This window comes from Scardinius erythrophthalmus (genome assembly GCF_964197995.2).
Source record: "Scardinius erythrophthalmus genome assembly, chromosome: 19".
Lineage (NCBI taxonomy): Eukaryota > Metazoa > Chordata > Actinopteri > Cypriniformes > Leuciscidae > Scardinius > Scardinius erythrophthalmus.
The window spans coordinates 2,355,260-2,368,714 of record NC_138239.1 but is presented as its reverse complement, the minus strand read 5'-3'; the positions used below and the strand labels follow the sequence as shown (position 1 = coordinate 2,368,714).

General features: G+C 35.9%; 1 protein-coding gene across 17 annotated transcripts in view; it reads right to left on the bottom strand.

The window, feature by feature from the left end:
- Window positions 1-10,289, bottom strand: part of LOC308679844 (inverted formin-2) — a 42,745-nt gene extending 32,456 nt beyond the window's left edge. For 13 of the 17 annotated variants that reach the window (XR_014028859.1, XR_014028860.1, XR_014028861.1 and 10 more), the window contains exon 1: window positions 10,165-10,285. The gene's annotated coding sequence lies outside the window, so the exon portion shown is untranslated. Of the gene's footprint in view, window positions 1-10,164 lie in introns of all 17 variants that reach the window. The other 4 variants (XM_081347639.1, XM_081347642.1, XM_081347632.1 and 1 more) reach the window with 1 other exon arrangement.
- Between the last annotated feature and the right edge of the window lie 3,166 nt (window positions 10,290-13,455).

Genomic DNA, 13,455 nt, shown 5'->3' with positions numbered 1-13,455 from the left:
AACAATAACACACACAATTATGCCAAAATGTATTTTTGTCGAGTGTCTTCATAACATAAGAGTAGTCTTATGATGAACATGAAGAGTTGTGATGACTCGTGAAAGAATGAGGCGCGTGTGAGATCCGCGTCTCTGACAGCGGCTGGTCTTAAAGGGACAGTACACAGTAGCCACTAATTACATCTGTCGCTAAAGTTATTCTGTTTTTTATTTTTTTTTGCTTTTTTTTAATTTTTTTTCTTTACCCCTGACATGTATGGTTATATGTACTCTTGTATGTAAATTATGTTTTGTTCTTGTTAAAATGCAACAACAAAAAAAAAAATCTGTCGCTAAAGTTAATCAAAGAACAAAGGGAACAGAGAAAAACACTCACTGCTCTTGACTAAAGAACTTTTTTCTTTAGGCTGATTATCACTAATCTGTGTGTGCATTTATTTTCCTTGAGAACCAAGCAAGTTGACTCATGAAACCATTTGTTTATTATATCGCATATCGCAATCGTAATTGCAATATTGACCTCAATTATCGCAATATGACATTTTCCCCAAATCGTGCAGCCCTAGGCTCAACATATTCTTGAATCCAGAGTGATGGATGATCAGTTCAGACTCGCACAAATCAACACAACATGAGCTCTTCTCATCTTTCTTCACGCGGGTTTAGGCGAGTTTCCTTCTGATTCATGACCTGAGGGAGCCTGACTCAGAATATGAGTCTGATCTGCTCCATTGGGCTGTGATTATGAGGCGTGTTTCAACCGAACCAGGAAAGACAATGCCTCTGCACTCAATTGGATAGACCCACAACCAATCAGAGCAACGGAGTAAGTGACGCATGCTCTTCATTCATCTTTCCGATCGACAAATGCCTTGATCGCGGTTCTCTGTTCCTCTTTTAAATTAAAGGATAATTCCGGTATTCAGCACTTTGAGTCTATTTTCTGGTTTGTTTTGGATGAACTAGAGTGGTGGACACAGAAATGTTGACGATGGGTCCTGTCTCGACTTTTTGACTCGTTGAGAATCGCCTTTGACCGCTTCAGAGCGGCTGGCTACGGGCATCCACGAACATGTCCTTAAAACAACCCTTAACGTTCGTTTACAGTTTCTGTCGTGTTTTATTTGGCATTTTATAAAATCCCATTGATTTCTGTTGGAGGACTCATTGCTCGTTGATATTACTGCGCTTCAGACTCAAATATCGAGCGGAAGTTTATACGCGGTTGTGAGGTATCTGAAAAAATAGTTCCACTATAGCAAATAACAAGGATTGAAATCATACATTGCGCCGATATATTTGTTTTTAATCATCAACGAGCACCACTAACCACTCGGTGAGTGGCACAGCTTTGAAAACGAACGTTAAGGGTTGTTTTAAGGACATGTTTGTGCTTGCCCGTAGCCAGCCGCTCTGAAGCGGTCAAAGGCGATTTTAAACGAGTCAAAAAGTCGAGACAGGACCCATCGTCAACATTTCTGTGTCCACCACTCTAGTTCATCCAAAACAAACCAGAAAATAGACTCAAAGTGCTAAATACCGGAATTATCCTTTAATGCGCTGTCGATATCTTCTATAACAGACGCGATGGCTGAATCTACACATCTCAATTCTCCAGTGGCAGCCATCTTTGTCGTAAACGAATTCAATCCAAGCGCTCTTTGGTGACCTGGATGATTACGTTACTGTTGATCATCTGTCCATCACCGTATAAAGCCCGCCCTGACCATTTGATTGGTCCGAACAGCTCTGGTTCGAGCACAGTTGCTCCACAACGCTACCCTGGAAATCCAGAGTTCTCGCGAGAGCACAAGTCGAATTTGCTCAGCGAGTTACTCTGGCGTCGAGTAATGATGCTCATTAACTATGCCCCTCAATCTGAGCTGCACCAATCACAGCGGGTTATCTCATATAGGCGAGCTAAAGATGACGACAGCGCTGTGACGTCGAAGTCATTAGTAAACATTGCAGGATGGCTATGGATGAACACCAGTTGTTTGAAACGGCTTTGGCCGCTACAATGAACGAGTTAGACTTGGCTTTTTCTCTAAAAGAGGAACAGAAGGCGCCGCTCGAATTGATCCTTTGCAAGAAGGGCGTTTTTGCTGTTTTGCCGACCGGATACGGCAAGAGTCTAATCTACCAGTTAGCTCCGCTGGTAGCTAAGCGATAACATGTTGTGATTGGTCGTAGTGTTATCCAATTGCGTGCAGTGAGATTTTCAAATGCATACTTGGTGCCGCCATGCGTTTCATTAGTCGATGCCAGACCATTAATCTTTCAGATTCAGATCTGGATTTCCAGGCTACCACAACGGATCAAGTCAAGACAGAACTTCCCATGTTGTGGGCGGGGCTAACTTCGGCTGGCGTCTAGATCTGAGCCGCACTGACTCAATAAGTGTTTTACAGTGTAATGCTGAAGATTAAAATCTCTTCTTAATGTATAATTATGATGCCAGTTGAAGCATATCCAGTAAATATGTGCTGAAAGCATGTAAGAACACACTCATAAACTCAACACTGAGAAACTTCAATCATCTCGCAGACAGACCTCAGTGTGGAAGCTCAGACCGTTAAAAAGTCATGTACACTGAAAATTATATGAATGATAGCCTAAGTTATGACAACATGTGTTTTACATTGCTTTAACTCATCAAAATAAGTTAAGCAATTCCAACCTTTTTATTCGTTTACCTAAAATTTTAAAACCAAAGACAGTCTCAAAAACACGCTTTGAAATCGCTGGTGTTTCTGACGTCACAAACTACCTTGTAACCAATCAGATCAACGTGTGATCGTCAACCAGTGGATCTCTGAGCTGAGTGAGTGAGTGGAGGCGGGGTGGATCTGTGACAAATAAAACACATTTCAATTCAGCAACTTTATGTACACTATACTGTTCAAAAGTTTGTGGTCAGGAGGATTTTTAATAGAAAAGCAAGGACACATTACACTGATCAAAAGTGACAGTAATGACATTTATAATGTTACAAAAGATTCTATTTCAAATAAATGCTGTTGTTCTATTCATCAAAGAAAATGTTTTCAAACAAAACCACAGGACTGTTTTGCGTCTGTGAGTGACACACACTGGTGTTTCATTACTGAATGAACGAATCGGTTGAATGAATGATTCAATGACTCACTCATTAAGAATCAGCCGTTTAAATGAATCGGTTTAATGACTCACTCATTAACAGTGACTTAATTTCACATTTATAGTGTCTTTTCATATTTGAAATCCTTTCGAATATCAATTTTCAACATTTTATGTTATTTTTTATTTCTGCATGTGTAACGGCGGGTTAAACACATTCATGTCTCTCTGAGCTTCATTAAACAATCTGTGTTAATACATCTAAACTTCAGATGCAGCTCTAAGAATTTGACACAAAAGATGATGCATATATGTAATTGGGTTAGACAAATGGCTTTAAAAAGGTAAAAATGCTCATAAAAGGTAAAAATAAAAGGGCGGTATAATGCGCTTTTCACAAGATGTAGAATAAGTCTCTGATGTCCCCATAGTGTGTGTGTGTGTGTGTGTGTGAAGGTTTAGCTCAAAATACCCAACAGATATTTTTATATAACATGTTAAAGTCGTCACTTTTGGGAAAAATTTCACTTAAATGACAATTAATAGATAATTTCATTGCCATTTAAGTGAAATAACTGAACTTAAATATACGAGCTTGATAAAAATGATCATTCTAGAGGAAAATTTCAAATGGCACTTAAAGGCTTTTGCATCTGAACTCTTCATATATTCACATAGAGAACAGCTGATTTACATTGGAATAATATTTCACTGTTTTACTGTATCTTTGATCAAATAAATGCAGCAGAAGAGACTCTTAAACACATTGGTTGATTGCTACTACAAACAACTTACTTTTCCAACTCAGCAGCTCAAAAGAGAAAAGCAAGAGTATTTCAGAATGACTTCTAACATAAACACGTGTTTGTTACAGGATGAGGGCTATTGTCCACCCAGCCGTATCTAAACCGCTGATTCAACACGATCTTTACTTCAGACTCCATATCTGATTATCTCACACAATCCAGCGCTGGAATCCGTCCCGCCAGGGATCGACTGCAGACAAAAGAGCGTTTATGACACAACCCAGCCAAACAAAAGTGCCAGACCATCTTTGGCACTGGATTCACTTTTCCTTTTTCTAGCCCAGTTTGTTTCGGCCGAGGGAAAGTACGACTTCTGGCTTCAAAGCTGTTTCAGACTGAGAAGAGTTTAGACATTCCACACTTTCCAGTCTGAACATTCCAGACATTCCCTCTAAGAAATGTTACAAAATGTTACAATGTGTCTGTACCTTGAGTCAAGAGACTCCTAAAGTTTTTGATTTCTTCATATTCCGTGCGGTTCAGTTCACAGCAGTGACAGAAATCATCTTTTCCAATGAGTTTAAAGGGGTGGTTGATCATGATTTGACTTTTCTAACTTTAATTAGTGTGCAATGTTGCTGTTTGAGCATAAACAACATCTGCAAAGTTACAACGCTCAAAGTTCAGAGCAAAGGGAGATATTTGCTTTTAAAGAAATCACTTTTTAAGGACTACAACAAACGGCTGGTAGAGACTACACAACATTCTTCCCGGGTTAGTGACATCACCAACCCTAAAATTTACATAAACCCCGCCCCTGGGAACGTGATTTATAGATTATCAAGACAGAATATGCTAATTAATGACTAGAAGATAACTACACATCAGCAACATAAATTCATCAACTAACCATTCAGAAATGTCCTGTTGCTCTACATGTTGTCACTTCTTGAGTCTCTCCATCTTTGTCTGAATCCGGTTTGAACATAAAAGGCTAAAAGTTTTAGAAATTTTCAGTGCATGTGTGTGTGAGGTAAAAGGACATGAGCTCTTGAAGCTCCGCCCCCTGTGCTGGGAGCAGCAGCTCATTTGCATTTAAAGGGACAGACACAAAAACGGTGCGTTTTTGCTCACCCTCAAAAAGTGACAATTTTAACATGCTATAAAAAATATCTGTGGGGTATTTTGAGCTAAAACTTCACATACACACTCTGGGGACATCAGAGACTTATCTTACATGTTGTGAAAACGGCATTATACCACCCTTTTATTTTTACCTTTTATGAGCATTTTTACCTTTATAAAGCCATTTTGTCTAACCCAATTACATATGCATCATCTCTTGTGTCAAATTCTTAGAATTAATCAATAAATTCAATTAGAATAATAAGACACTATCAAACACAGAAGCTGCATCTGAAGTTTAGATGTATTTACACAGATTGTTTAATGAAGATCAGAGAGACATGAATGTGTTTAACCCGCCGTTACACATGCAGAAATAAAAAAATAACATAAAACGTTGAATTTTGATATTCGAAAGGATTTCAAATATGAAAAGACACTATAAATGTGAAATTAAGTCACTGTTAATGAGCGAGTCATTAAACCGGTTCATTTAAACGGCTGATTCTTAATGAGTGAGTCATTGAATCATTCATTCAACCGATTCGTTCATTCAGTAATGAAACACCAGTGTGTGTCACTCACAGACGCAAAAAAGTCCTGTGGTTTTGTTGGCGAAATAGAGCAAAAACAGCCAATACTGTCTAAAATGCAAATCTTAATATATAACTACTTAATATTAACTTCTTAGTTAATTGAACTGAATCAATATCACATTTGTAATCATGCTGATATTTGGAGAAAAAACAGCACTCTTCAAAATGTGTTATATTGATTAACTATATTAAATGATATAATAAAAGACACACAGAGGTGTGTTTGCCCCTTATCTTGGATATTTACGCCATTATACATGGATGCATTTTAATAGAGTAAATCGTGTAGTAAATCACGCACTAAGACCACAGAATGCGTGCGCTATCTAGGTGTGTTTCTGTGAGAAACATAGTATCAGATCATACATCTCTAAAAACCACAACCACGATATTATCGTATTCGGAAACGAAATATCTCTCACTCACACCTCTATTCGGCCCTCATCCTCACAGCACCTGGAGCCAAAGAAATCACACACAATCTGATGAAATGCCAATCATACTGTTGTGTAAGAGCCCTCAGATAAACCAGAAAACACTCCCTTTTCTGTGGACGAATTGCGTAAACATTCATGGAAGAATCTCAGTGTGTGTGTGTGTGTGTGTGTGTGTGTGTGTGTGTGTGTGTGTGTGTGTGTGTGTGACTGCAATGTGCTTCCCGTAGACGGTCTACCGGCCTGAAGGCTTCAGCCCTCGGTCACACACTTCCAGTCAGGAAGGAAAGACTTCCGCATGAAGGGAAACTCACATAACAATGAGAAACACGTCTTCTGCTGAGCAAATGCCTCAAAATCCTAAAATCAGGTCATATTTCTACCCAACATTAAACAGATGAAAATAAGTAATTATACGTTACTGAAGCATATTTTTCAGGATGATTAATACACTTATTTTCATATTTTCCTTTGATAATCATTTTAAACCTTACAAATCCCATTGCATTGCTATTTTTTTTGTGGATGGAAGAAAATAGTGCCACAAAAAACACATTTTCCTTTAATATTCATTTTAACTTGAAAAAATTGAGTTGGGTTTTTTTTTTACGTTGTGGATGCTTGCTTCCGCCACTGAATAACAAATAAAAAGGCTTTTTTTTTTGCTCAAAAATACTTTTTTTTTCTACAGAATTGCGTGTTATAAAGTTAGAATTGTTAGATACAAACTCACAATTGTTGCCTTTTCATCCTCAAAATTAGACTTTAGAACTTTAGTAACAAGATGTATAATTGCAATTCTGAAAAAGTGGTTGAAAAAAAGACAGAATTGTGAAATAAAAACTCAACATTTTAACTTTAAAAACCAAATTGCATTGTTATTTGTTATAGGGATGGAACTGTCAAGGAAAATAATGCAACAAAAACACATTTTCCTAATCATTTTAACATTTTAACTTTTAAAACCCAATTGCATTGCCATTTGGGGGGGGGGGGGGGGGATTGTCAAGAAAATAATGCAACAAAAAACCTTTCTTCTTTTCAAAACCCCCTGTATTGTTAGAGTTTGGACGTGCTTTCATGAGATTCTGCAGGTACAGAGCACCAACAGTCTGAAGGAGATTTCTCTGGAGAAGTGCAGATCCTAAAGCGTCGTCGTCTTCTCTGTGCTGACCTTGATAAAGCCAGAGGTCAGAGAGTCTCATGAGCGATGATAACCTACATATGAACAACACAATCACGTGTGCTTGTGACAAACTTGCAAAATATTGTGTGAAAAGTATTCATTTCCAGATGATGTGAAACGAGTTACACAATAGTGGAAAACCAGAGAGCCATATAAGTCCAGAAGAAGTCATTTCTCCGGAACCGATCACGCTTTCTCCTTTCCTGAGTGTCGCTTACATGACACAATCTAATGGGAGCAACAGCAGCAGTTTCCTGTCAGACGCAAACGAGCCGTTTAATAAGCACACTTACATAAAACACCACGGATCGTGCCAGAACGATAACAGCCGGCGGAGAGTTTGGGTTCTGATGACTGGATGATTTATTCAACCTCACTAAACTAAACACCCTCTCACTTCATCATTACTCATCATCAACATCAAAACAACACAACGCATCGCCTCATAAACTAATATATGCACATAAGCCCACATTTGCCTTCTGCAGACACTTGAAATCAATAGTTACTGTAAAAAATGATCGTGATTTAAAGACCGTAAAAATGCTACCGTGAAAAACTGTTAACTGGTTAACAGTTTCCGTAGTATATACGGTGAATAACTGTGATCTAACCGTACATTTAATGTTTATTACAGTTTTTGGAAGTGAAAAAGAACAAGTGATTGTATAATTTACAGTGAAAAAAATGTAAATTGACATTCCCACAATTCCCGGCGTGACACTTCGCATTTGATGTTTTATGTTGTTGAAATTATTGTTTTATTCATAGTTTTCTCTAATCAGTTATGTATGTTAGGATTTTATGTTACACTTAATGATGTTAAATTAATGTTTTCATTTCATGTGTGACTATGATGGTGTTTAGTGTTTGTGTGAATGACACTGTGCAGCTTTTAACTTTCTTATATGATGAGCGTTGATTGATCATGTGACTCTCATCTGCACTGTGATTGGTGGTTGTCAGTGTATCACAATGGTACAAAACAGAAATGAATACTTCAATAGGTCGGTAATTAAACATTATATCAGATAATTTTTACTGTAAATGTAAGTTAAGTCTGTAAAACCTAAAATGTCGCTACCGTATTTTTCACGGACATTTTTTTTACCGTATATTTAACAGATTTTTTTTTTTTTTACAGTGTACGGTCAGAACTACAACAAATGACCAGCTACTGACAAAACACTGCAATTACTGCTTAAAAATAAAGGTTCTTTATTGGCATGTATGATTCAGTGAAGAACCTTTAACAATGCGTTCATTGCACAAAAATGTTAATGTTCTTCACACTAAGAAAAAATGATCACTGATCACTGAAAGGTTCTTTGAGGAACCAAAAATGGATCTTTTATTGCATTGATGCAAAAAAAAAATCCCCATTTGGAATCTTTTTTTTTTAAGATTGTAGATTAAAGACTTGATTGTGTCCCTCCATCCATGATGAAACAGGGTTATTAATATCCAGAGCAAATACATCTGATTTAATTCAGCTTAATTTCAGCACAACATCTGCTTCACATTAAGACTTAGGGGTGGGCGGATCCATCCTGAAATACTGATGCTTTCAAGACTGATGTTGTATCGAAATATCGATTCAAAGGGATTGGCGTCAGTGAGATATTTTTAAAGGAAATTAATACTTTTATTCATCAAGGACACATTAAATTGATCAAAAGTGACAGTAAAGACATTTATAATGTTCTAATATATCAAATAAATAAATGCTGTTCTTTTGCACTTTCTATTCATCAAAGAATCCTGAAAAATAAAATGTATCTTTTTCTGTTTTAAACACTGATAATAATCATAAATGTTTCTTGAGCATCAAATCCTCATATTAGAGTGATTTGTGAAGGATCATGTGACACTGAAGACTGGAGTAATGATGCTGAAAATTCAGCTTTGATCACAGAAATTACACATTACTATATATTCACATAGAGAACAGATGATTTACATTATAATAATATATTTTTTAAAAATTACTGTATTTTTGATCAAATAAATGCAGCTTTGGTGAGCAGAAGAGACTCTTTCAAAAACATAAAAAATCTCACCGACCTCAAACCTTTAAACAATAGTGTACATGTAACATTTGTCATGTTAGGCTAGTTTTGATAATTAAATTAAAAAAAAAAAAGTTCAAGTGGATTGTGTTATGTTCTGAGATTGTTGTAAAAAAAAAAAGTGCAAAAGTTTTACCAAAATAAAAAAATATTTTATGAGTTTGACTAATTGCGTCAACAAATCACAAAAAAAATGTTATGGTCATGAAAATGAATTCAGATTTAGCATATTAATATTAATGCATTCACTTCAAAAATCATGATACTGCAGGAAAGTACATGCAGGTTAAAGTGCATGCTTTTAAAAGTAAAAAGTATCGGTATCAATATCGGCGATGCTGGTCCTGTATTTACTTGGTAATCGGATCGATACCAAATTCTGCAGTATCGCAAACCCCTAATTAAGACTTTTCTCAAGTCCAACAGGAAGAAGTGAGAGGAGTGAAGCTCTTCAGAAGCTTCTCCTACACATTCCTACACATTTCTCCACACACACACACACACTCCCACACAGTCCAGTCAGTCCCAGACTGGATCAACACTCAAGGCTTCAAATGACTGCCACGGTGGCAATTATAGGAAAATCATCTTTACAGAGCAGATGCAGTAACTTTTCTTCGATGAAAACAAGCTGTTACCCCTCTGAGTGACACAGACACACACACACATGATTTCAGCGGGTTGGCTTCATATTAACGCGACTGATCTGACTGTGTCCCTTCTCTGATGTTCATATCAACACAAGCCATCGACAGGGAGTCTTCATCTCCTAAACATGGCGATTCCTCCTCCACAGCGCCATATACATGATGCATAACCACAGATTTAGGACACTACTAAACTAATACCGCAGATTATTTAAACGATTTCTCAACTCTGATGTGTTTGCGAAATATTGGCTTGTCCTACCAGATTCAGTGAATGTCCTTTATGGTGTGATGCAGAGGAGCGCTGATGAGGAGGAGACACATGCGAGTGCTTCTCCAGAGAGTTTGAAACATTCGGGTGGATGAGATGGTTGAACTGACTCACTCATGCTTGTGTGCTGCTGCTGCTGACACATGTGCTGACCACGCCCCCCGATACTAACGGGGCGTGGCTTAACTCGCGCCTCCGCCAGTCAAAACAAACCGGCTGTGTGCGGAGTGGAATACTGGAGTCCTGCATACTATAGACTACACACTGTATACTATAGACTACACACTTCATACTATAGACTACACACTGTATACTATAGACTACACACTGTATACTATAGACTACACACTGCATACTACATACTATAGCCTACACACTGTATACTATAGACTACACACTGTATACTATAAACTACACACTGCATACTATAGACTACACTGCATACTATAGCCTACACACTGCATACTATAGACTACACTGCATACTATAGCCTACACACTGCATACTATAGACTACACACTGCATACTATAGCCTACACACTGTATACTATAGACTACACACTGCATACTATAGACTACACTGCATACTATAGCCTACACACTGCATACTATAGACTACACTGCATACTATAGCCTACACACTGCATACTATAGACTACACACTGCACAGTGTATCCTTCGCTGTGGAAGCTTGAATATTCAGCTGAATAAAAGAAAAAAGCTTTTAAAGCTCACAATTCTTACTTTTTTCTTTCTTTTTATCAGAATTGCGTGTTATAAAGTTCGAATTTTTAGATAGAAACTCACAATTGTTGTATTTTTTCCCATCAAAATTGGACTTTAGAACTCGCAATTGTTATAAAGGCAGAAACTTGCAATTCAGAGAAAATGTCAGGATTGTGAGAAAAAAAAGTCAGAATTTGTGAGATATAAATTCGCAATTGTAAGAAAGAAAGTCAGAATGGGGAGATATAAACTTGCAATTGCGAAAAAAGTAATAATTGTGAGATATAAACTCGTAATTGTAAAAAAAAAAAGTCAGAAAAAAACTTTCAATTGCGGAAAAAGTCAGAATTGCAGGATATAAACTTGCAATTGCGAAAAAAGAATTGTGAGAAAAAAACTTGCAATTGCGAAAAAAGGCAAAATTGTGAGATGAACTCGCAATTTGCGAAAAAAGTCAGTATCGGACTTTATTTAAACTCAATAATTAAGTTTTTTTAAATTATGAGAAAATCATAAATGTTTTATTTGAGATTTTTAATTTTGAGAAAAAAAGTCACAATTATCTTTTTTTTTTCTTATTCTGGAAACAAGCGTCCATACTGACCACAACTGAAGAAGTATGCAACCTTTCAAACAGCAGTATGATATTAATATTTATCCACTGTTTTATCGCCTCTACTCATATTCTAAAACTCTAAAGTTTGATTGAATTAAATGTTATTTAAAAATTTTGTTATGTATAATATATTACATTAAAATTGTAATAAAAAAATTACACACATATATATGTATATATATATATAGCAACTTCTTTCATTTCTTTTGTTATATATATATATATATATAAATATATTATATACGATTATATGAAGTAAAAATTATATTTATAAACTTCTTAATTAAAAAATTATGAATATATTACATTAAAATATATAATGAAAAATAAATATAATAAATTGTTTTGTTTTGAGTTGAATTATATATAATAAGGCCAAGATATGTCATACTTATAATTTTATTAGTAAATACTGTATATATTAGTATATATATATATACTTTTTATTTTTTAAATGTATATATAAATATATTACATAAAAAATATGAATATGTAAATAAAATCTATAAATAAAACATAAAATAAAAAATATATAATGCACAATGTAATAATATATAAATATAATAAAATGTAAATATTAAAAAAGTTATTCTTCTTCTGGTTTTGATGTGAATGATGAGCGTCTGAAGAACATGTGTGCTCCTTTATAATGATTTCTCACGCAACGATCCAGATCCTGCATTGAGAGCTTGTGTTTTAATGTTATCAGATGCTGAAATATTTGAGACATTCTCTGTGAACTCATGCATATCTAAGAGTTTCAGTCTGTCCGGTGTAAGAGTTTCTGTGTTTCTCCAGACAAACAATCAGAAGCTGAACACAAGCTAGCCTATGGTGTCAGCGGACACATGCAAAGTGTATTAGTACAGTATATGTTGGATTATTGTCATGTTTATTATTTGTATGTGACTGGCATTCAATAATAATAATAAAAAAAATAAAAATAAAAACATTAAACCCATGCATATCTCTTGTTTCCTCTTCACCTGTACGGCATTGTCTGTTTACCCCTGATTAACTCAGTTGTACTGTCCCGAATAACATTGCATTTGTATATTGTTTTAAAATGCTTCTACTGTCTGTCACTATAGACCTTTGATACTGTGCCTGAAACTGCTATGTGCTTCTTATTTATCATGCATTATAAGAACATTTTATAATAAATATAAGCATATATTTATTAGGTATAAATATTTAATAAACAATGTCCATATCAGGCACGTGCACAGGTAGGGCTCAACCCTTTTTGCCCTTACACTCCGAAGTGCCCTTTTTTGGGTGGTGTTTTTTTTTATTTATTTTTTTATTTTTTATCAATGCTATTGGTCACCATTTACGTCTGTCTGTCTGTTTTACAAATATTTAGCCAATGAAAGTTCTTAAAATGAACTTGTGTAAATCGCATTCGATCCTCAAGCTGTCAGTAAGCTGATAACTCCGCCCCCTCTATATTCACTGAATCAACGGAAGTTCCACAAGCAGCCGCACAGTAGACCGCAGCTGAACGAAGTTTTGCGAAGGGTAAATAAATATCTTGTTGTTTGAATAAATAGGCTACTACTAAACACTATGCCTATAAAGGCTAATATTTTATTTATTTGATGTCTGACTCACTGAGACATGTGGGACGTCGCCTGAGACTGAGAGGTATGGCTAGCATTTGACATCTAGTCATAGCCAATACATAGACACTTTAATAGCCTGTGCATACAGTAGCCTTTCATCTTTTATAAAATGCGATTTTGGCCAAATGTATTTTACAGAAGGAAAAACTGATCGCCCATATAGGTACAACAAACTAGTTGGTTATAACCTGTTGATGCAAATGTAATGTGATGCCGCCGGCGCCGTTTTAATGACGGACAAAAAATGCAAATTTTCACACATTCGCTGGTCAAAAACTAGATACTGATAAGTAATACAACAACATATAATTTGTT